General features: G+C 67.9%; 1 long non-coding RNA gene and 12 other non-coding genes across 13 annotated transcripts in view; 1 reads left to right on the forward strand and 12 right to left on the reverse strand.

Annotated features, from left to right (window-relative positions):
* Positions 1-7,407, forward strand: part of LOC148090964 (uncharacterized) — a 29,757-nt gene extending 22,350 nt beyond the window's left edge. The window contains exons 2-3 of the long non-coding RNA XR_015716107.1: positions 6,605-6,705; positions 7,173-7,407. This is a non-coding gene — a long non-coding RNA (uncharacterized LOC148090964). The remainder of the gene's footprint in view (positions 1-6,604; positions 6,706-7,172) is intronic.
* A 1,277-nt stretch (positions 7,408-8,684) lies between these two features.
* Positions 8,685-8,803, reverse strand: LOC148090965 (5S ribosomal RNA). The gene has a single exon (XR_015716164.1). It is a non-coding gene; the product is annotated as a 5S ribosomal RNA (ribosomal RNA).
* A 962-nt stretch (positions 8,804-9,765) lies between these two features.
* On the reverse strand, positions 9,766-9,884 carry LOC148090966 (5S ribosomal RNA). Its single transcript, XR_015716176.1, has one exon. It is a non-coding gene; the product is annotated as a 5S ribosomal RNA (ribosomal RNA).
* Positions 9,885-10,897: 1,013 nt separating this feature from the next.
* Positions 10,898-11,016, reverse strand: LOC148090967 (5S ribosomal RNA). The gene has a single exon (XR_015716165.1). It is a non-coding gene; the product is annotated as a 5S ribosomal RNA (ribosomal RNA).
* Positions 11,017-12,029: 1,013 nt separating this feature from the next.
* Positions 12,030-12,148, reverse strand: LOC148090968 (5S ribosomal RNA). Its single transcript, XR_015716177.1, has one exon. It is a non-coding gene; the product is annotated as a 5S ribosomal RNA (ribosomal RNA).
* Positions 12,149-13,110: 962 nt separating this feature from the next.
* LOC148090969 (5S ribosomal RNA) lies at positions 13,111-13,229 on the reverse strand. Its single transcript, XR_015716166.1, has one exon. It is a non-coding gene; the product is annotated as a 5S ribosomal RNA (ribosomal RNA).
* A 1,015-nt stretch (positions 13,230-14,244) lies between these two features.
* Positions 14,245-14,363, reverse strand: LOC148090970 (5S ribosomal RNA). Its single transcript, XR_015716167.1, has one exon. It is a non-coding gene; the product is annotated as a 5S ribosomal RNA (ribosomal RNA).
* Positions 14,364-15,326: 963 nt separating this feature from the next.
* Positions 15,327-15,445, reverse strand: LOC148090971 (5S ribosomal RNA). The gene has a single exon (XR_015716178.1). It is a non-coding gene; the product is annotated as a 5S ribosomal RNA (ribosomal RNA).
* Positions 15,446-16,459: 1,014 nt separating this feature from the next.
* Positions 16,460-16,578, reverse strand: LOC148090972 (5S ribosomal RNA). Its single transcript, XR_015716169.1, has one exon. It is a non-coding gene; the product is annotated as a 5S ribosomal RNA (ribosomal RNA).
* Positions 16,579-17,540: 962 nt separating this feature from the next.
* On the reverse strand, positions 17,541-17,659 carry LOC148090973 (5S ribosomal RNA). The gene has a single exon (XR_015716170.1). It is a non-coding gene; the product is annotated as a 5S ribosomal RNA (ribosomal RNA).
* Positions 17,660-18,672: 1,013 nt separating this feature from the next.
* Positions 18,673-18,791, reverse strand: LOC148090974 (5S ribosomal RNA). Its single transcript, XR_015716179.1, has one exon. It is a non-coding gene; the product is annotated as a 5S ribosomal RNA (ribosomal RNA).
* A 963-nt stretch (positions 18,792-19,754) lies between these two features.
* On the reverse strand, positions 19,755-19,873 carry LOC148090975 (5S ribosomal RNA). Its single transcript, XR_015716171.1, has one exon. It is a non-coding gene; the product is annotated as a 5S ribosomal RNA (ribosomal RNA).
* Positions 19,874-20,887: 1,014 nt separating this feature from the next.
* Positions 20,888-21,006, reverse strand: LOC148090976 (5S ribosomal RNA). The gene has a single exon (XR_015716172.1). It is a non-coding gene; the product is annotated as a 5S ribosomal RNA (ribosomal RNA).
* Between the last annotated feature and the right edge of the window lie 51 nt (positions 21,007-21,057).

The following is a 21,057-nucleotide window of genomic DNA, read 5'->3' on the forward strand; positions in this document are numbered from 1 at the left end:
TCTTTACTTCCAACACTTCCCACCAGTTCCTGGTAGGCTAGAATTCCAGTCTTCAAGTATTTGTTGGGATCATAGAGAAAACATCTTTTGCTGTCTTTGCCTTTTAATCATTTCATTGATTAACTCCCGGCCCCATGTATCCTGTGGACCAGTCCCAGCTTGACTTTCCTTGGAGACCTTCTCCGAGCCTCACACATCATCACACTGACAAATGCTGTGTATTTAAACAAATGGGAAGGGATTAAGGTATTGGATACATTTCTCTGCCACTTGTCATCTCGGAGAGCATGGCCAACCAGTGTAGGAGGCCAGGTCAGGAGCTGGGGCCTCACTGCCCTCACATCCCATAAAGAAGGGAATTTTCCTCAGTGCCCAGCCTTTCACTGCTGTTAGACCTTGATGTGATTCAGTTCTTGCTAGTGCAGCAGGGCTGCCGGGAGCATCCCCACTGTGTCCTAACACACTGTGGTAGTTTGCCAGGCCTGCCATTACACAGGACCACAATTGGGGTTGGAGGCCCCTGATGCCTCCTGGCTCAGTGTCCGCTCTGTCTTTGCAGAGCTCCCAGGAGAACATCATCAAGGTACTGGACCACAGGCCCCACTACACCACCTACCGGGTCAGGGTGCAGGTGCAACAGGCCCACAACCCCTTCAAGTGCTGGTCTGAGGTGAGAACTGGCCCAGATTGATCTCCACACCAAGGACCCCAAAATGACCAGGGAAGACCAAGAACCCAGATTCACATCTGGGGTCTTCCCCAGTGCCCTCCTAGAGCCTTCCCACTACAGTGTCCACAGTCCCATGACAAAGGAGCCCAGACCTCCAGTCCTCCCTCCAGCTGCATGGAAGAGAAAAAAATCACTTCTCACATACTTGTAGGAATATTAGAAAAAAGAATATGTTTCACTTCACAGTAGACCACAAGCGCATTTGCACGTTGCTGTTTTCTTTTTTAAAAAAAATATATCTTTACTGATTTCAGAGAGAGGAAGGGAGAAAGAGATAGAAACATCAATAATGAGACAGCCATTGATCGGCTGCCTCCTGCACACCCTCACCTCGGGATGGAGCCTGCAATCTCAGCATGTGACCTGACTGGGAGTTGAACCATGATCTCCTGTATCCTAGGTTGATGCTCAACCACTGAGCCATTCTGGCTGGGCTGTTTTTCTTCTTTTAACTACCCACCCCAGGTATCCTGTGGAGCAGTCAGCTCCACTGTCCTTGCAGGCCTGGTGCAGTAACAGAGGTCACTTGTCACAGTGATGCAGCTTTTCAGTGCTGTGGACATTGCCCTAATGCAGTTCAGAGGCCATGTCAGCAGTGCTGCTGGGAACACTTAAGTGTGTCCCAGTGGACAGTATAAGGTGCTTGGGCTGCCGTAACACAGGACCACACTGGGTGGAGTGAACAGCAGACATTCATTTTCTCACAACTCCAGGGGCTGGAAGTTAGAGCTAAGGGCTATTTCTCCTGAGGGGTCTGTCCTTGGCTTATAGATGGCCATCTTCTCTCTCTGTGTCATATGGACTCCCCTCTGTGCTTCCATGTGTCCTCCTCTCCTTTTCAAAGGACTATGGTCATGTTTGACTAAGGCCCACACCACTGAACTCATTTAACCTTGATTACCTTTTTAAAGACTAAAACTTAAATGCAGTCCCATTCTGAAGTTCCATGGATTCCAAAATCATAGAATTTGGGGGACACAATTCAGACCACAATGTATAGTATCCTCCTCTGGAGATAGTCGCCCCCCTGCTGGTGGAAGGACAGGCACATGTAAAACTTGCCCAGCTGCAGGCAGATTCCAGATCCAAAGGGCTGTAGCAGTGATGTTGCCAACAGCAGTTTCTGATGATGGCCGCTGCCTTGCTCCCAGCCTGGCCCTTGGGCTTCTCACTCACTGAAATATTTACCTATACGATAACAATTCTCCAAGGCCATTGCAGTGTTCCTTCTTTGACAGTTGCCTCACTGGTACTTTGACTCACCTGTCAGCTTTGCATAGGTCACATGAATTTGTTCCTTCTTGGGTCATCTGCTCAGATTCCTCATGATCACCTTTCTCCAGTCTGGAGTCTCCAGGCATTTGCCCCTTTGCAGAATCTGGGGCCTCCATACTGGGGCCCTTTTACACTAAAAGGTCTCAAGACACCCTTTAGTGTAAAAGGAACAAACGTAAGTGTCTTTTTTGAGGTCAATGGTTTTCATAGGCCATGTCTACAGTGTACACTGTCCCCAAACTGGGGAAGGACAAGATACCTAGACACTTTCCACCAATGTCAGGAGCAGATAAGTCTCAGGTAGCTGAGAGGGAATGTCATACAGGACAGTTATCACTTCTTAGCTGCATGACCTTGAGGAGACAATTGACATCTGCAAGCCTCTGTGTTCTCATCTCTATAATGGGAATGTTTCTTGAGGACTCATGGGGACAATGCTCTTCATAAGGACTATTAAAACAAGGAGGTCTGATATTCCTCAGCCAAAAAAAAGAAAACATGCCTAGAAGCTAACAATTGTATGAACATCACCCCCCCCCCCCCCACCAAACTTAAGTAGTATTTTGAAAACCTAGAACCTCGTTCAACCTGGGCATTGCTGTCCCTCCTCTTGCACCTGCCCTTAAGGGGCTGGGACTTGCTGGGTGAATTCCAGACCTCAATCCTACTGGGATTCACAGTGGTGCATTTGACTGGATGTCCCTCCTTGTCCCACCCAGTATGTGGCTGAGTTAACTTTTAACCTACATGAGGCCTTCAGGCCCAGCCAGGTGTGGCTCAGCGGTTGAGCGTCGACCTGGGATCCAGGCGATCGGGGTTCGATTCCCAGTCAGGGCACATGCCCGGGTTGCGGGCTTAATCAATGACTCTCTCATCATTGATGTTTCTATCTCTCTCTCTCCCTCTCCTTTCCTCTCTCTGAAATCAATAAAAATATATTTAAAAAAAAAAAAATGAGGCCTTCAGGATGCAGACCCTCCAAGAAGGCACCCTGGAGAAGGTGGCGTCATCCATGGTACCAGGTTTCCAAGATGGAATCCCCCCCACATCTGCAGGTTCATGTTCATGTACCCAGACCTCTCTAGAGCCCAATGGTTCCTGGGTGAGCTGTTTACTAGGTGAGCGCATGCTCCCTCTTCTGCACACTAGTGAGTCTGCCCACAGTTAGCTGTGTGTCTTGAAAATGTCACCATACTGTCTGAGCCGCAGTTTGCTCCACTGAAAAGTGGGGTGGTAGAGGAGAAACTTCATAAGGTTCTTGTAGGACTACTTTGGGGACAAGCCATAGCCAGTCTTACCTGCTGCCTGGCTCAGCAGAAAGGGCTGCTGGGAGTGCTGCGGTTGTTTGTGGTAATTATTTTTCTCTGTCCTGTGAAAGTCCCCTGACTCTCCCATCAGCAGCCTGATGGAAAACAGCCTGCCAAGCAGTTTGAGATTTCACCTAGCTGGCCTCTGTTCTGGTCCTTGGTGTAGGCAGATTAGGGATCCCTGGGGAGAGGTGACAAGGGGCCCCAGGCCCACTCAGATATCTGGGATGGTTCTGGTTGGAGTTAATTTGCAGGACAATGTATATTAGGCTCTTACTACCAGCAGGCACTTTTGGAGACACTTAGCCTAACTCAGTGAATGAAACAGACACAATCCCTGAGTATCAATTCAAGTCAGCGAGTCAGACAATCACATTGCCCATCATTCACAGGTCCTGTCCACCAGCCATCAGATCTGATGTAATCAGGGTGTTCACTGCATGTGGAGATAAAGGGCCATATAATGACCAGGGTGACACACCACAGGACCAAGTCATAAAGTGAGTGGTCTGCGGGTCCAGAAGGAGGCCTCCTGTGACTACAGGCTGGAGGCTTAGGGTGAATGGGCCCTGACAGAGCCCTAATTTTACACATTTGCTGATTCCCAGGGGAGGGCTGAGGTCTTGAGGCTTCTACTCCAGGAGGACAGGGGTCAAAGAGAAAAGTGGATGGGTCGCAATCCCCCTAGCACCAGAGGCAAGGCTGGAATGAATTGTCCCCTAGAATCCTATCCCCACCACAGACCCATCCAGCTCTGCCTGCTCCTCTTCACATGCATCTCTCCTGATGGCCATGGCCAGGCTCAGAACAAAACTGTGGTGTGCAGGCTGCTCACATGTCTGTCTCAGTCCTCAGCCAGATGTCCAGGTACACAGAGGGCTGGGCTGGGCTGTGTACAGGACCTTCAGCCCAGCTGTCAGTGGGAGGAAGACTCACAGACTCTGTGTTAAACCTGCTGGATCACCATTCCTGCTATTCTCATGACAGCCACACAGGGGTCGAAGGTGGCATGGGGCTGGTGTCTGGATGGGCAGGAACAGCCATAGAGGCTCAGTCCCAAACAAGGGTTCCATGGGAGGGCAGTGTGGAAGGAAAGACCAGGAATCTGACTCTGCTGCCTACCTGACTCTTTGCAAGGCCATTTCTTCTGTGATGGGAACTTGGCTGGATCGGGTTCAGCCAACCCCTACATTTCCCCTGGGTCATACTGAACCAGGCTTTTGTGTGGGTGAAACACCCTGCCCTACACCTGGTGCACCTCCTCCAAAGTCTTTGGGTAGAGCTGGAGCATCTTGAGCCCACTGGGGCAGAGCTGGAAGGTGAGGGGACTGCAGTTTGGGAAGATGATCTGGGGGTTGTGGAGTCTGGGTTTTATGGGCTGGAGGACCCTCAAAGTCAGTGGAATCTTTCCTGGCTCTTGGAAGGCACAGGACAGTGAGGCATGTGGGTGAACCAGTCTTTCTAACCTGCTCCAGAACCACCTCCAGAGCTTCAGAGCACTCCAGAGCCAGAGAAAAGGCCTGCTGCAGGGCTAGAGCCTGATCCAGCTGTGCTCACACTGCAGCCAGAGTCACCCACATCAACCCTTCCTGATCTGGAGCAAGCACCAACCTCACCTTCAGCCCCAGGGCCAGCTCTTGGGCTGGAGCCATCTAGACCACCAGCTTTGATATAAATTCTAAGAATAAAGCCAGTGCCATCCCCAGCATCTGACTACCCCTGGGCTGTGACCACTAAGCACCAGTTAAGGGAGGAGAAGGATAATATCCTGACTGTCCCTCCAGGACTGGTGGCAGAGCCACTGACAGCTATGGATGCAGCTATGGGGGAGCTCTCCGGGTGAGGTGGGAGAGGCCTTCCCTCTGTCCTTAGCTGCCCGGACTGCCTTTCCCTTCTCTGTACTCCTATGATCTGGATCCAAATTCCAGCTCTCCCACTTGGCACCCATGGGTCCTGGACAATTTTCTCAACCCCCAAGCCTTCTCTGTCCACCTGCGGACATGAGATGGACACTCACAAGATCTGCACAGAGTGGCTGTGCAGATTAGATGAGGGCAGTCACACAGAAAGCTGGGTGGGGCCTGGATGGTATAGAGCTCATTGTGGTCAGCCATGCACATGGGTCCCCCATCTCTGTGCCCATGAGGCTCAGTGGCTTCAGCACTTATTAGGCACCTGATGTGTACTTAACTACAAAGGAGAACAAACAGTTCATGGTTGTTGCTGCCACAGAAGAATGTGCACTGAATAGGGATTTGGGCCATAGGGGTGATCAGATCCTGCAAGATGCCCCTTGGTGAGCAGACATGAGTCACATCCTGGAGTTTGGACTGAGGAAAGGCTGGAGGCAGGTCTTGGGCCCTTGGTCATCCAGTGCTGGGTACCCCCGGTGGACAGAGAATGAATCCCCACCAGTCTTGGGCCCTTGGTCATCCAGTGCTGGGTACCCCCGGTGGACAGAGAATGAATCCCCACCAGTCTTGGGCCCTTGGTCATCCAGTGCTGGGTACCCTCGGTGGACAGAGAATGAATCCCCACCAGTCTTGGGCCCTTGGTCATCCAGTGCTGGGTACCCCCGGTGGACAGAGAATGAATCCCAGGTACTCCAAGGCTCAGGCCACATCCCCAGGTTCTTGAGTTTCAGTCTTGACCAGTGACTCCTGCTGGAGGTTGGGGACCTTGAGCTGGGGTATTGCCAGGCTGGGTGACACTTCCCTTTCTCCCAAGGACTGTTCCCAGAGGTGCTTCTTTACCAATACCTGGGCTCTATCTGGTCCCAGTGAGAAAATCCTGGCAATGAGCAGCTGGAACCAAATGTCCGTGCCACCATCATACAGTTCAATCGTGTGGCCATCTGTGTTATGACTATCTGCCTTGGGCACCCAAGCATGATGGCCCAGGACAGGGCCAAAGTGGTGGAGCACTGGGTTAAGGTGGCCAAGGTATGTGATAGGAGGCCCAGTGGAGTCTCTATGTGGAATCTTGAAAAAGGCCTCTACTGCTTTGTCAACCCTCAGGACTGAGGCCTGAGGCCTGAGCCCCAGCATAGTCTCTAGGTCCTCTCTGCCAGGGGCATGCTGACCTTGACTCTCAGGTCTCAGTGATGGGGTTCACTTCCTACTTAGTTCTTTCCTTGGCTTGTGCTAAGACTTGCTCTCTGTGAGTTTTGGTCTTTGGGTCTTAAACATGCCCACCCTGAGCATCTGCCTCACCCAGGAGGGGGTATCTATTGAGGGGGACTGAAGCTAGAGCTCCAGCTCACCACCTCACAGCCCATCTCTCCCCTTCCCAGGAGTGAAGAACCCTGGAGAACTTCTCCCTACATGCCATCTTGTCGGGTCTGGAGAGCATGAATGTCCATCGCCTAAAGAAGACATGGAGAGAAGTTTCCAGGTGTGTGGGCCTCTTCCATCAGAGGATTGGGTGTCTTCCATATGTCTCCCAATGTCCCCTTACCTCCTGGGAGGCAGCCAACCCTGGGGACAGGGACTGGGTTGGTGGGTGGAGTGTCTAAGCCTCCCTGGGACCTCAGGCCACCAACTGTGTTTCAGGAGTCTGTTTCCTTAAATGTCAGAGACTGCATTGAGAAAAGGTGCAGATTTGCAAGTGTTTCCAGCACCAGAACCCTATGCCCAGCTGAAACAAGAACTGGTCAAAACTGCTCAATAGCAATGGGAATGGGGGCCCAGTTGACCAACATGAGAGCCCTGCCCCAGTCCCACAGAGACCTTCCTGCTCAGAGGAACCCATGAAGACCCTCACCCCAGGACTTTGAAACTTTAGATTGTCAAAAGGAATTTGCCCTTAATGCCCCTCACCTATCATTCCTAAACATGTCTCTCCTCTGTCCCTCCCCTCAGGAGGAGCACAGTCAATGAAAAAACTGTGTAAGGAAGACAACCCAGCAATCTGGAAGAAGCTCATGAAGGTAGAGCTAGGTGGAGATCTGGAAAGAGAAGAGGGTGTGAGGGAAGCAGGGACTGTGCAGGATGTGGCTTTGGTAGTTTGTCCCTTAAAGATTCTCTGAAAATTTTCAACCTCTCTCTCCTGATTAAGAGGAAGAGTTTCTGTTTGGTCCATGAGCAGGCAGGGGGCAGTTTCAGAGGAAGGAGGCCCAGTCACAATACACAGTGGTGGTGGCTGGGCTGCTGCAGAATGGGGTGCAGGGCTGGCAGATTGAGCACGTCTCTGGATTTCATGCGGATCCATCCGCTGGCACTTAGCTTCTTCTAGGCTGTGGGGTGAATGGGGTGGGTGGGTACCTTTCCTCCCCAAACCAGCCCAGCCTGTCCTCAGGAAGCCAGGGCCCTGCTGCTCCTTCGGTCTTCATCACACATCCAAGGAGAGTGACCCTGCCTGCCCCAGGGATGGGCCCTGCTGGGGATTTCCCCTAGCCAAGTGAACAAAGGGCTGTTTGGCCATGCGTCCCAACTGCTGGACCAGAGACAGAGGTGTGCATTCTGTGCTTCCCACTGCCCCATGTAGCACTCACTGGCAGTCTCTCAGTCAGGATTCTCACCCAGTGCTCAGTGGGAAAAAACATGGGCCAGGATGCTTCTGAAAAGTGTATTGGGAGCTGACGCATTGTTAGTGAGGGGGCAGCTGGAGCACTAGGCTCATTTCCCCTCATTGACACACCCTCTTGGGTGGGTCAGATGCTCAGGATGGGCACATTGAGCACAGACCTCAGATGTTTCATGTCGACCAGGTGGCAAAGTGTTCCCTCACCGCAAGCCGCAGGGGGCGCGGCATTGCCTGGGCCCCCTGCCGGGTGCCTCCACCGCGCGACGCGCGCGGAATCGCGCCGTTCCCCGCCTTTCGGGGCACCGGGTCCCCCAAGGGGGACTCTGCGGTCTTCCCCGGCATAGCGCGGTCCGACGGGGCGCCACGCCGCCTCGGCGTGCCCTGTGGATCCCGGGAGGCGCCCTTCAGTGATGGTGGGGCCGGGGCTCCCATCCGGGAGCCGGGTTCCCAGAGGATGCCACCGGACGTCGCCTCGCACGCCCCGCCCCTCCCAGACGCCTTCTCCAGGCGCACGAAACGCGCCGGGGCCGCCTGCTCCTGGGACAGCCCACGGGGGTCTCTGGCAAGGGCGGGAGACGGCCGGGGCTGGGAGGCTTGGGGCCGGCGGCGTCGGGGCGCCTGCGGCGGGGGGAGGGGAGCGGTCGCCTTCCGCTCGGCGGGCGGCGGGTCCCGGGGCCCCGCCCCGGGGGCCGTGGAAACATCTGGCGGGCAGGACAGGCCGGGGCGGCCTGGAGCGCGCAGCGGGCCCCGGGCGCGGGCGCGCTGGGGCTCCGCGGGCCGCCCGGCAGGGGGCGGCCGAGAAAGGAAAGAGAGCAAGGAAGGAAAAGGAGAGAGAGGGCCAAAGAAAAAGCCTACGGCACCCGGTATTCCCAGGCGGTCTCCCATCCAAGTACTAACCAGGCCCGACCCTGCTTAGCTTCCGAGATCAGACGAGATCGGGCGCGTTCAGGGTGGTATGGCCGTAGACGCTGGAGGCGGCCTCCCGGCGCCCCAAGAGCCCGCGCCTCCTCCGCCTCCGCGGCCCCCGGGCCCCCGCACGCCCCGGCTGCGCCCGCGCCGCCTGCCGCGCGCCTCCCCGGGACCCCGGAGACCCCCGCGGTGCGGGGCCCTGCCGGGGCGGCGCGCGCTTCCCTTCCCGAGCCCAGGGACGGTGCGGGGGGCGGGGGGGGGGGACGACGGGACGACGACGACGACAGCGCTTTTGCGGGAGGGACGCCCTGGGGGGCGCCCAAGGGGGTGCCCTCCCCACCCGCTCCGGACGCGGCCCCCTTGCGGGTGGCGGAGGGCGGGGACCGCCCCCGGCCTCCCGGGCCCCCCCGCAAGCCGCCGGGGGAGGGTGGGGTGGGGGGTGCGCGGCGTTGCCTGGGCACCCTGCCGGGTGCACCGGGTCCCCCAAGGGGGACTCTGCGGTCTTCCCCGGCATAGCGCGGTCCGACGGGGCGCCACGCCGCCTCGGCGTGCCCTGTGGATCCCGGGAGGCGCCCTTCAGTGATGGTGGGGCCGGGGCTCCCATCCGGGAGCCGGGTTCCCAGAGGATGCAACCGGACGTCGCCTCGCACGCCCCGCCCCTCCCAGACGCCTTCTCCAGGCGCACGAAACGCGCCGGGGCCGCCTGCTCCTGGGACAGCCCACGGGGGTCTCTGGCAAGGGCGGGAGACGGCCGGGGCTGGGAGGCTTGGGGCCGGCGGCGTCGGGGCGCCTGCGGCGGGGGGAGGGGAGCGGTCGCCTTCCGCTCGGCGGGCGGCGGGTCCCGGGGCCCCGCCCCGGGGGCCGTGGAAACATCTGGCGGGCAGGACAGGCCGGGGCGGCCTGGAGCGCGCAGCGGGCCCCGGGCGCGGGCGCGCTGGGGCTCGGCGGGCCGCCCGGCACGGGGCGGCCGAGAAAGGAAAGAGAGCAAGGAAGGAAAAGGAGAGAGAGGGCCAAAGAAAAAGCCTACGGCACCCGGTATTCCCAGGCGGTCTCCCATCCAAGTACTAACCAGGCCCGACCCTGCTTAGCTTCCGAGATCAGACGAGATCGGGCGCGTTCAGGGTGGTATGGCCCTAGACGCTGGAGGCGGCCTCCCGGCGCCCCAAGAGCCCGCGCCTCCTCCGCCTCCGCGGGCCCCGGGCCCCCGCACGCCCCGGCTGCGCCCGCGCCGCCTGCCGCGCGCCTCCCCGGGACCCCGGAGACCCCCGCGGTGCGGGGCCCTGCCGGGGCGGCGCGCGCTTCCCTTCCCGAGCCCAGGGACGGTGCGGGGGGCGGGGGGGGGACGACGACGGGACGACGACGACGACAGCGCTTTTGCGGGAGGGACGCCCTGGGGGGCGCCCAAGGGGGTGCCCTCCCCACCCGCTCCGGACGCGGCCCCCTTGCGGGTGGCGGAGGGCGGGGACCGCCCCCGGCCTCCCGGGCCCCCCCGCAAGCCGCCGGGGGGGGGTGGGGTGGGGGGTGCGCGGCGTTGCCTGGGCCCCCTGCCGGGTGCCTCCGCGGCGGGCGGCGCGCGGGATCACGCCGTTCCCCGCCTTTCGGGGCACCGGGTCCCCCAAGGGGGACTCTGCGGTCTTCCCCGGCATAGCGCGGTCCGACGGGGCGCCACGCCGCCTCGGCGTGCCCTGTGGATCCCGGGAGGCGCCCTTCAGTGATGGTGGGGCCGGGGCTCCCATCCGGGAGCCGGGTTCCCAGAGGATGCCACCGGACGTCGCCGCGCACGCCCCGCCCCTCCCAGACGCCTTCTCCAGGCGCACGAAACGCGCCGGGGCCGCCTGCTCCTGGGACAGCCCACGGGGGTCTCTGGCAAGGGCGGGAGACGGCCGGGGCTGGGAGGCTTGGGGCCGGCGGCGTCGGGGCGCCTGCGGCGGGGGGAGGGGAGCGGTCGCCTTCCGCTCGGCGGGCGGCGGGTCCCGGGGCCCCGCCCCGGGGGCCGTGGAAACATCTGGCGGGCAGGACAGGCCGGGGCGGCCTGGAGCGCGCAGCGGGCCCCGGGCGCGGGCGCGCTGGGGCTCCGCGGGCCGCCCGGCACGGGGCGGCCGAGAAAGGAAAGAGAGCAAGGAAGGAAAAGGAGAGAGAGGGCCAAAGAAAAAGCCTACGGCACCCGGTATTCCCAGGCGGTCTCCCATCCAAGTACTAACCAGGCCCGACCCTGCTTAGCTTCCGAGATCAGACGAGATCGGGCGCGTTCAGGGTGGTATGGCCGTAGACGCTGGAGGCGGCCTCCCGGCGCCCCAAGAGCCCGCGCCTCCTCCGCCTCCGCGGGCCCCGGGCCCCCGCACGCCCCGGCTGCGCCCGCGCCGCCTGCCGCGCGCCTCCCCGGGACCCCGGAGACCCCCGCGGTGCGGGGCCCTGCCGGGGCGGCGCGCGCTTCCCTTCCCGAGCCCAGGGACGGTGCGGGGGGCGGGGGGGGGACGACGACGGGACGACGACGACGACAGCGCTTTTGCGGGAGGGACGCCCTGGGGGGCGCCCAAGGGGGTGCCCTCCCCACCCGCTCCGGACGCGGCCCCCTTGCGGGTGGCGGAGGGCGGGGACCGCCCCCGGCCTCCCGGGCCCGCCCGCAAGCCGCCGGGGGGGGGTGGGGTGGGGGGTGCGCGGCGTTGCCTGGGCCCCCTGCCGGGTGCCTCCGCGGCGGGCGGCGCGCGGGATCACGCCGTTCCCCGCCTTTCGGGGCACCGGGTCCCCCAAGGGGGACTCTGCGGTCTTCCCCGGCATAGCGCGGTCCGACGGGGCGCCACGCCGCCTCGGCGTGCCCTGTGGATCCCGGGAGGCGCCCTTCAGTGATGGTGGGGCCGGGGCTCCCATCCGGGAGCCGGGTTCCCAGAGGACGCCACCGGACGTCGCCTCGCACGCCCCGCCCCTCCCAGACGCCTTCTCCAGGCGCACGAAACGCGCCGGGGCCGCCTGCTCCTGGGACAGCCCACGGGGGTCTCTGGCAAGGGCGGGAGACGGCCGGGGCTGGGAGGCTTGGGGCCGGCGGCGTCGGGGCGCCTGCGGCGGGGGGAGGGGAGCGGTCGCCTTCCGCTCGGCGGGCGGCGGGTCCCGGGGCCCCGCCCCGGGGGCCGTGGAAACATCTGGCGGGCAGGACAGGCCGGGGCGGCCTGGAGCGCGCAGCGGGCCCCGGGCGCGGGCGCGCTGGGGCTCGGCGGGCCGCCCGGCACGGGGCGGCCGAGAAAGGAAAGAGAGCAAGGAAGGAAAAGGAGAGAGAGGGCCAAAGAAAAAGCCTACGGCACCCGGTATTCCCAGGCGGTCTCCCATCCAAGTACTAACCAGGCCCGACCCTGCTTAGCTTCCGAGATCAGACGAGATCGGGCGCGTTCAGGGTGGTATGGCCCTAGACGCTGGAGGCGGCCTCCCGGCGCCCCAAGAGCCCGCGCCTCCTCCGCCTCCGCGGGCCCCGGGCCCCCGCACGCCCCGGCTGCGCCCGCGCCGCCTGCCGCGCGCCTCCCCGGGACCCCGGAGACCCCCGCGGTGCGGGGCCCTGCCGGGGCGGCGCGCGCTTCCCTTCCCGAGCCCAGGGACGGTGCGGGGGGCGGGGGGGGGGGACGACGGGACGACGACGACGACAGCGCTTTTGCGGGAGGGACGCCCTGGGGGGCGCCCAAGGGGGTGCCCTCCCCACCCGCTCCGGACGCGGCCCCCTTGCAGATGGCGGAGGGCGGGGACCGCCCCCGGCCTCCCGGGCCCCCCCGCAAGCCGCCGGGGGAGGGTTGGGTGGGGGGTGCGCGGCGTTGCCTGGGCACCCTGCCGGGTGCACCGGGTCCCCCAAGGGGGACTCTGCGGTCTTCCCCGGCATAGCGCGGTCCGACGGGGCGCCACGCCGCCTCGGCGTGCCCTGTGGATCCCGGGAGGCGCCCTTCAGTGATGGTGGGGCCGGGGCTCCCATCCGGGAGCCGGGTTCCCAGAGGATGCCACCGGACGTCGCCTCGCACGCCCCGCCCCTCCCAGACGCCTTCTCCAGGCGCACGAAACGCGCCGGGGCCGCCTGCTCCTGGGACAGCCCACGGGGGTCTCTGGCAAGGGCGGGAGACGGCCGGGGCTGGGAGGCTTGGGGCCGGCGGCGTCGGGGCGCCTGCGGCGGGGGGAGGGGAGCGGTCGCCTTCCGCTCGGCGGGCGGCGGGTCCCGGGGCCCCGCCCCGGGGGCCGTGGAAACATCTGGCGGGCAGGACAGGCCGGGGCGGCCTGGAGCGCGCAGCGGGCCCCGGGCGCGGGCGCGCTGGGGCTCCGCGGGCCGCCCGGCACGGGGCGGCCGAGAAAGGAAAGAGAGCAAGGAAGGAAAAGGAGAGAGAGGGCCAAAGAAAAAGCCTACGGCACCCGGTATTCCCAGGCGGTCTCCCATCCAAGTACTAACCAGGCCCGACCCTGCTTAGCTTCCGAGATCAGACGAGATCGGGCGCGTTCAGGGTGGTATGGCCGTAGACGCTGGAGGCGGCCTCCCGGCGCCCCAAGAGCCCGCGCCTCCTCCGCCTCCGCGGGCCCCGGGCCCCCGCACGCCCCGGCTGCGCCCGCGCCGCCTGCCGCGCGCCTCCCCGGGACCCCGGAGACCCCCGCGGTGCGGGGCCCTGCCGGGGCGGCGCGCGCTTCCCTTCCCGAGCCCAGGGACGGTGCGGGGGGCGGGGGGGGGGGGGGACGACGGGACGACGACGACGACAGCGCTTTTGCGGGAGGGACGCCCTGGGGGGCGCCCAAGGGGGTGCCCTCCCCACCCGCTCCGGACGCGGCCCCCTTGCGGGTGGCGGAGGGCGGGGATCGCCCCCGGCCTCCCGGGCCCCCCCGCAAGCCGCCGGGGTGGGGTGGGGTGGGGGGTGCGCGGCGTTGCCTGGGCCCCCTGCCGGGTGCCTCCGCGGCGGGCGGCGCGCGGGATCACGCCGTTCCCCGCCTTTCGGGGCACCGGGTCCCCCAAGGGGGACTCTGCGGTCTTCCCCGGCATAGCGCGGTCCGACGGGGCGCCACGCCGCCTCGGCGTGCCCTGTGGATCCCGGGAGGCGCCCTTCAGTGATGGTGGGGCCGGGGCTCCCATCCGGGAGCCGGGTTCCCAGAGGATGCCACCGGACGTCGCCTCGCACGCCCCGCCCCTCCCAGACGCCTTCTCCAGGCGCACGAAACGCGCCGGGGCCGCCTGCTCCTGGGACAGCCCACGGGGGTCTCTGGCAAGGGCGGGAGACGGCCGGGGCTGGGAGGCTTGGGGCCGGCGGCGTCGGGGCGCCTGCGGCGGGGGGAGGGGAGCGGTCGCCTTCCGCTCGGCGGGCGGCGGGTCCCGGGGCCCCGCCCCGGGGGCCGTGGAAACATCTGGCGGGCAGGACAGGCCGGGGCGGCCTGGAGCGCGCAGCGGGCCCCGGGCGCGGGCGCGCTGGGGCTCCGCGGGCCGCCCGGCACGGGGCGGCCGAGAAAGGAAAGAGAGCAAGGAAGGAAAAGGAGAGAGAGGGCCAAAGAAAAAGCCTACGGCACCCGGTATTCCCAGGCGGTCTCCCATCCAAGTACTAACCAGGCCCGACCCTGCTTAGCTTCCGAGATCAGACGAGATCGGGCGCGTTCAGGGTGGTATGGCCGTAGACGCTGGAGGCGGCCTCCCGGCGCCCCAAGAGCCCGCGCCTCCTCCGCCTCCGCGGGCCCCGGGCCCCCGCACGCCCCGGCTGCGCCCGCGCCGCCTGCCGCGCGCCTCCCCGGGACCCCGGAGACCCCCGCGGTGCGGGGCCCTGCCGGGGCGGCGCGCGCTTCCCTTCCCGAGCCCAGGGACGGTGCGGGGGGCGGGGGGGGGGGGACGACGGGACGACGACGACGACAGCGCTTTTGCGGGAGGGACGCCCTGGGGGGCGCCCAAGGGGGTGCCCTCCCCACCCGCTCCGGACGCGGCCCCCTTGCGGGTGGCGGAGGGCGGGGACCGCCGCGGGCCTCCCGGGCCCCCCCGCAAGCCGCCGGGGGAGGGTGGGGTGGGGGGTGCGCGGCGTTGCCTGGGCCCGCTGCCGGGTGCACCGGGTCCCCCAAGGGGGACTCTGCGGTCTTCCCCGGCATAGCGCGGTCCGACGGGGCGCCACGCCGCCTCGGCGTGCCCTGTGGATCCCGGGAGGCGCCCTTCAGTGATGGTGGGGCCGGGGCTCCCATCCGGGAGCCGGGTTCCCAGAGGATGCCACCGGACGTCGCCTCGCACGCCCCGCCCCTCCCAGACGCCTTCTCCAGGCGCACGAAACGCGCCGGGGCCGCCTGCTCCTGGGACAGCCCACGGGGGTCTCTGGCAAGGGCGGGAGACGGCCGGGGCTGGGAGGCTTGGGGCCGGCGGCGTCGGGGCGCCTGCGGCGGGGGGAGGGGAGCGGTCGCCTTCCGCTCGGCGGGCGGCGGGTCCCGGGGCCCCGCCCCGGGGGCCGTGGAAACATCTGGCGGGCAGGACAGGCCGGGGCGGCCTGGAGCGCGCAGCGGGCCCCGGGCGCGGGCGCGCTGGGGCTCGGCGGGCCGCCCGGCACGGGGCGGCCGAGAAAGGAAAGAGAGCAAGGAAGGAAAAGGAGAGAGAGGGCCAAAGAAAAAGCCTACGGCACCCGGTATTCCCAGGCGGTCTCCCATCCAAGTACTAACCAGGCCCGACCCTGCTTAGCTTCCGAGATCAGACGAGATCGGGCGCGTTCAGGGTGGTATGGCCCTAGACGCTGGAGGCGGCCTCCCGGCGCCCCAAGAGCCCGCGCCTCCTCCGCCTCCGCGGGCCCCGGGCCCCCGCACGCCCCGGCTGCGCCCGCGCCGCCTGCCGCGCGCCTCCCCGGGACCCCGGAGACCCCCGCGGTGCGGGGCCCTGCCGGGGCGGCGCGCGCTTCCCTTCCCGAGCCCAGGGACGGTGCGGGGGGCGGGGGGGGGGACGACGACGGGACGACGACGACGACAGCGCTTTTGCGGGAGGGACGCCCTGGGGGGCGCCCAAGGGGGTGCCCTCCCCACCCGCTCCGGACGCGGCCCCCTTGCGGGTGGCGGAGGGCGGGGACCGCCCCCGGCCTCCCGGGCCCCCCCGCAAGCCGCCGGGGGGGGGTGGGGTGGGGGGTGCGCGGCGTTGCCTGGGCCCCCTGCCGGGTGCCTCCGCGGCGGGCGGCGCGCGGGATCACGCCGTTCCCCGCCTTTCGGGGCACCGGGTCCCCCAAGGGGGACTCTGCGGTCTTCCCCGGCATAGCGCGGTCCGACGGGGCGCCACGCCGCCTCGGCGTGCCCTGTGGATCCCGGGAGGCGCCCTTCAGTGATGGTGGGGCCGGGGCTCCCATCCGGGAGCCGGGTTCCCAGAGGATGCCACCGGACGTCGCCTCGCACGCCCCGCCCCTCCCAGACGCCTTCTCCAGGCGCACGAAACGCGCCGCGGCCGCCTGCTCCTGGGACAGCCCACGGGGGTCTCTGGCAAGGGCGGGAGACGGCCGGGGCTGGGAGGCTTGGGGCCGGCGGCGTCGGGGCGCCTGCGGCGGGGGGAGGGGAGCGGTCGCCTTCCGCTCGGCGGGCGGCGGGTCCCGGGGCCCCGCCCCGGGGGCCGTGGAAACATCTGGCGGGCAGGACAGGCCGGGGCGGCCTGGAGCGCGCAGCGGGCCCCGGGCGCGGGCGCGCTGGGGCTCGGCGGGCCGCCCGGCACGGGGCGGCCGAGAAAGGAAAGAGAGCAAGGAAGGAAAAGGAGAGAGAGGGCCAAAGAAAAAGCCTACGGCACCCGGTATTCCCAGGCGGTCTCCCATCCAAGTACTAACCAGGCCCGACCCTGCTTAGCTTCCGAGATCAGACGAGATCGGGCGCGTTCAGGGTGGTATGGCCGTAGACGCTGGAGGCGGCCTCCCGGCGCCCCAAGAGCCCGCGCCTCCTCCGCCTCCGCGGGCCCCGGGCCCCCGCACGCCCCGGCTGCGCCCGCGCCGCCTGCCGCGCGCCTCCCCGGGACCCCGGAGACCCCCGCGGTGCGGGGCCCTGCCGGGGCGGCGCGCGCTTCCCTTCCCGAGCCCAGGGACGGTGCGGGGGGTGGGGGGGGGGGACGACGGGACGACGACGACGACAGCGCTTTTGCGGGAGGGACGCCCTGGGGGGCGCCCAAGGGGGTGCCCTCCCCACCCGCTCCGGACGCGGCCCCCTTGCGGGTGGCGGAGGGCGGGGACCGCCCCCGGCCTCCCGGGCCCCCCCGCAAGCCGCCGGGGGAGGGTGGGGTGGGGGGTGCGCGGCGTTGCCTGGGCACGCTGCCGGGTGCACCGGGTCCCCCAAGAGGGACTCTGCGGTCTTCCCCGGCATAGCGCGGTCCGACGGGGCGCCACGCCGCCTCGGCGTGCCCTGTGGATCCCGGGAGGCGCCCTTCAGTGATGGTGGGGCCGGGGCTCCCATCCGGGAGCCGGGTTCCCAGAGGATGCCACCGGACGTCGCCGCGCACGCCCCGCCCCTCCCAGACGCCTTCTCCAGGCGCACGAAACGCGCCGGGGCCGCCTGCTCCTGGGACAGCCCACGGGGGTCTCTGGCAAGGGCGGGAGACGGCCGGGGCTGGGAGGCTTGGGGCCGGCGGCGTCGGGGCGCCTGCGGCGGGGGGAGGGGAGCGGTCGCCTTCCGCTCGGCGGGCGGCGGGTCCCGGGGCCCCGCCCCGGGGGCCGTGGAAACATCTGGCGGGCAGGACAGGCCGGGGCGGCCTGGAGCGCGCAGCGGGCCCCGGGCGCGGGCGCGCTGGGGCTCCGCGGGCCGCCCGGCACGGGGCGGCCGAGAAAGGAAAGAGAGCAAGGAAGGAAAAGGAGAGAGAGGGCCAAAGAAAAAGCCTACGGCACCCGGTATTCCCAGGCGGTCTCCCATCCAAGTACTAACCAGGCCCGACCCTGCTTAGCTTCCGAGATCAGACGAGATCGGGCGCGTTCAGGGTGGTATGGCCGTAGACGCTGGAGGCGGCCTCCCGGCGCCCCAAGAGCCCGCGCCTCCTCCGCCTCCGCGGGCCCCGGGCCCCCGCACGCCCCGGCTGCGCCCGCGCCGCCTGCCGCGCGCCTCCCCGGGACCCCGGAGACCCCCGCGGTGCGGGGCCCTGCCGGGGCGGCGCGCGCTTCCCTTCCCGAGCCCAGGGACGGTGCGGGGGGCGGGGGGGGGACGACGACGGGACGACGACGACGACAGCGCTTTTGCGGGAGGGACGCCCTGGGGGGCGCCCAAGGGGGTGCCCTCCCCACCCGCTCCGGACGCGGCCCCCTTGCGGGTGGCGGAGGGCGGGGACCGCCCCCGGCCTCCCGGGCCCGCCCGCAAGCCGCCGGGGGGGGGTGGGGTGGGGGGTGCGCGGCGTTGCCTGGGCCCCCTGCCGGGTGCCTCCGCGGCGGGCGGCGCGCGGGATCACGCCGTTCCCCGCCTTTCGGGGCACCGGGTCCCCCAAGGGGGACTCTGCGGTCTTCCCCGGCATAGCGCGGTCCGACGGGGCGCCACGCCGCCTCGGCGTGCCCTGTGGATCCCGGGAGGCGCCCTTCAGTGATGGTGGGGCCGGGGCTCCCATCCGGGAGCCGGGTTCCCAGAGGACGCCACCGGACGTCGCCTCGCACGCCCCGCCCCTCCCAGACGCCTTCTCCAGGCGCACGAAACGCGCCGGGGCCGCCTGCTCCTGGGACAGCCCACGGGGGTCTCTGGCAAGGGCGGGAGACGGCCGGGGCTGGGAGGCTTGGGGCCGGCGGCGTCGGGGCGCCTGCGGCGGGGGGAGGGGAGCGGTCGCCTTCCGCTCGGCGGGCGGCGGGTCCCGGGGCCCCGCCCCGGGGGCCGTGGAAACATCTGGCGGGCAGGACAGGCCGGGGCGGCCTGGAGCGCGCAGCGGGCCCCGGGCGCGGGCGCGCTGGGGCTCGGCGGGCCGCCCGGCACGGGGCGGCCGAGAAAGGAAAGAGAGCAAGGAAGGAAAAGGAGAGAGAGGGCCAAAGAAAAAGCCTACGGCACCCGGTATTCCCAGGCGGTCTCCCATCCAAGTACTAACCAGGCCCGACCCTGCTTAGCTTCCGAGATCAGACGAGATCGGGCGCGTTCAGGGTGGTATGGCCCTAGACGCTGGAGGCGGCCTCCCGGCGCCCCAAGAGCCCGCGCCTCCTCCGCCTCCGCGGGCCCCGGGCCCCCGCACGCCCCGGCTGCGCCCGCGCCGCCTGCCGCGCGCCTCCCCGGGACCCCGGAGACCCCCGCGGTGCGGGGCCCTGCCGGGGCGGCGCGCGCTTCCCTTCCCGAGCCCAGGGACGGTGCGGGGGGCGGGGGGGGGGGGACGACGGGACGACGACGACGACAGCGCTTTTGCGGGAGGGACGCCCTGGGGGGCGCCCAAGGGGGTGCCCTCCCCACCCGCTCCGGACGCGGCCCCCTTGCAGATGGCGGAGGGCGGGGACCGCCCCCGGCCTCCCGGGCCCCCCCGCAAGCCGCCGGGGGAGGGTTGGGTGGGGGGTGCGCGGCGTTGCCTGGGCACCCTGCCGGGTGCACCGGGTCCCCCAAGGGGGACTCTGCGGTCTTCCCCGGCATAGCGCGGTCCGACGGGGCGCCACGCCGCCTCGGCGTGCCCTGTGGATCCCGGGAGGCGCCCTTCAGTGATGGTGGGGCCGGGGCTCCCATCCGGGAGCCGGGTTCCCAGAGGATGCCACCGGACGTCGCCTCGCACGCCCCGCCCCTCCCAGACGCCTTCTCCAGGCGCACGAAACGCGCCGGGGCCGCCTGCTCCTGGGACAGCCCACGGGGGTCTCTGGCAAGGGCGGGAGACGGCCGGGGCTGGGAGGCTTGGGGCCGGCGGCGTCGGGGCGCCTGCGGCGGGGGGAGGGGAGCGGTCGCCTTCCGCTCGGCGGGCGGCGGGTCCCGGGGCCCCGCCCCGGGGGCCGTGGAAACATCTGGCGGGCAGGACAGGCCGGGGCGGCCTGGAGCGCGCAGCGGGCCCCGGGCGCGGGCGCGCTGGGGCTCCGCGGGCCGCCCGGCACGGGGCGGCCGAGAAAGGAAAGAGAGCAAGGAAGGAAAAGGAGAGAGAGGGCCAAAGAAAAAGCCTACGGCACCCGGTATTCCCAGGCGGTCTCCCATCCAAGTACTAACCAGGCCCGACCCTGCTTAGCTTCCGAGATCAGACGAGATCGGGCGCGTTCAGGGTGGTATGGCCGTAGACGCTGGAGGCGGCCTCCCGGCGCCCCAAGAGCCCGCGCCTCCTCCGCCTCCGCGGGCCCCGGGCCCCCGCACGCCCCGGCTGCGCCCGCGCCGCCTGCCGCGCGCCTCCCCGGGACCCCGGAGACCCCCGCGGTGCGGGGCCCTGCCGGGGCGGCGCGCGCTTCCCTTCCCGAGCCCAGGGACGGTGCGGGGGGCGGGGGGGGGGGGGACGACGGGACGACGACGACGACAGCGCTTTTGCGGGAGGGACGCCCTGGGGGGCGCCCAAGGGGGTGCCCTCCCCACCCGCTCCGGACGCGGCCCCCTTGCGGGTGGCGGAGGGCGGGGATCGCCCCCGGCCTCCCGGGCCCCCCCGCAAGCCGCCGGGGTGGGGTGGGGTGGGGGGTGCGCGGCGTTGCCTGGGCCCCCTGCCGGGTGCCTCCGCGGCGGGCGGCGCGCGGGATCACGCCGTTCCCCGCCTTTCGGGGCACCGGGTCCCCCAAGGGGGACTCTGCGGTCTTCCCCGGCATAGCGCGGTCCGACGGGGCGCCACGCCGCCTCGGCGTGCCCTGTGGATCCCGGGAGGCGCCCTTCAGTGATGGTGGGGCCGGGGCTCCCATCCGGGAGCCGGGTTCCCAGAGGATGCCACCGGACGTCGCCTCGCACGCCCCGCCCCTCCCAGACGCCTTCTCCAGGCGCACGAAACGCGCCGGGGCCGCCTGCTCCTGGGACAGCCCACGGGGGTCTCTGGCAAGGGCGGGAGACGGCCGGGGCTGGGAGGCTTGGGGCCGGCGGCGTCGGGGCGCCTGCGGCGGGGGGAGGGGAGCGGTCGCCTTCCGCTCGGCGGGCGGCGGGTCCCGGGGCCCCGCCCCGGGGGCCGTGGAAACATCTGGCGGGCAGGACAGGCCGGGGCGGCCTGGAGCGCGCAGCGGGCCCCGGGCGCGGGCGCGCTGGGGCTCCGCGGGCCGCCCGGCACGGGGCGGCCGAGAAAGGAAAGAGAGCAAGGAAGGAAAAGGAGAGAGAGGGCCAAAGAAAAAGCCTACGGCACCCGGTATTCCCAGGCGGTCTCCCATCCAAGTACTAACCAGGCCCGACCCTGCTTAGCTTCCGAGATCAGACGAGATCGGGCGCGTTCAGGGTGGTATGGCCGTAGACGCTGGAGGCGGCCTCCCGGCGCCCCAAGAGCCCGCGCCTCCTCCGCCTCCG

The sequence above is a fragment of the Miniopterus natalensis genome, chromosome 19, assembly GCF_054644295.1.
Source record: "Miniopterus natalensis isolate mMinNat1 chromosome 19, mMinNat1.hap1, whole genome shotgun sequence".
NCBI classification, from domain to species: domain Eukaryota; kingdom Metazoa; phylum Chordata; class Mammalia; order Chiroptera; family Miniopteridae; genus Miniopterus; species Miniopterus natalensis.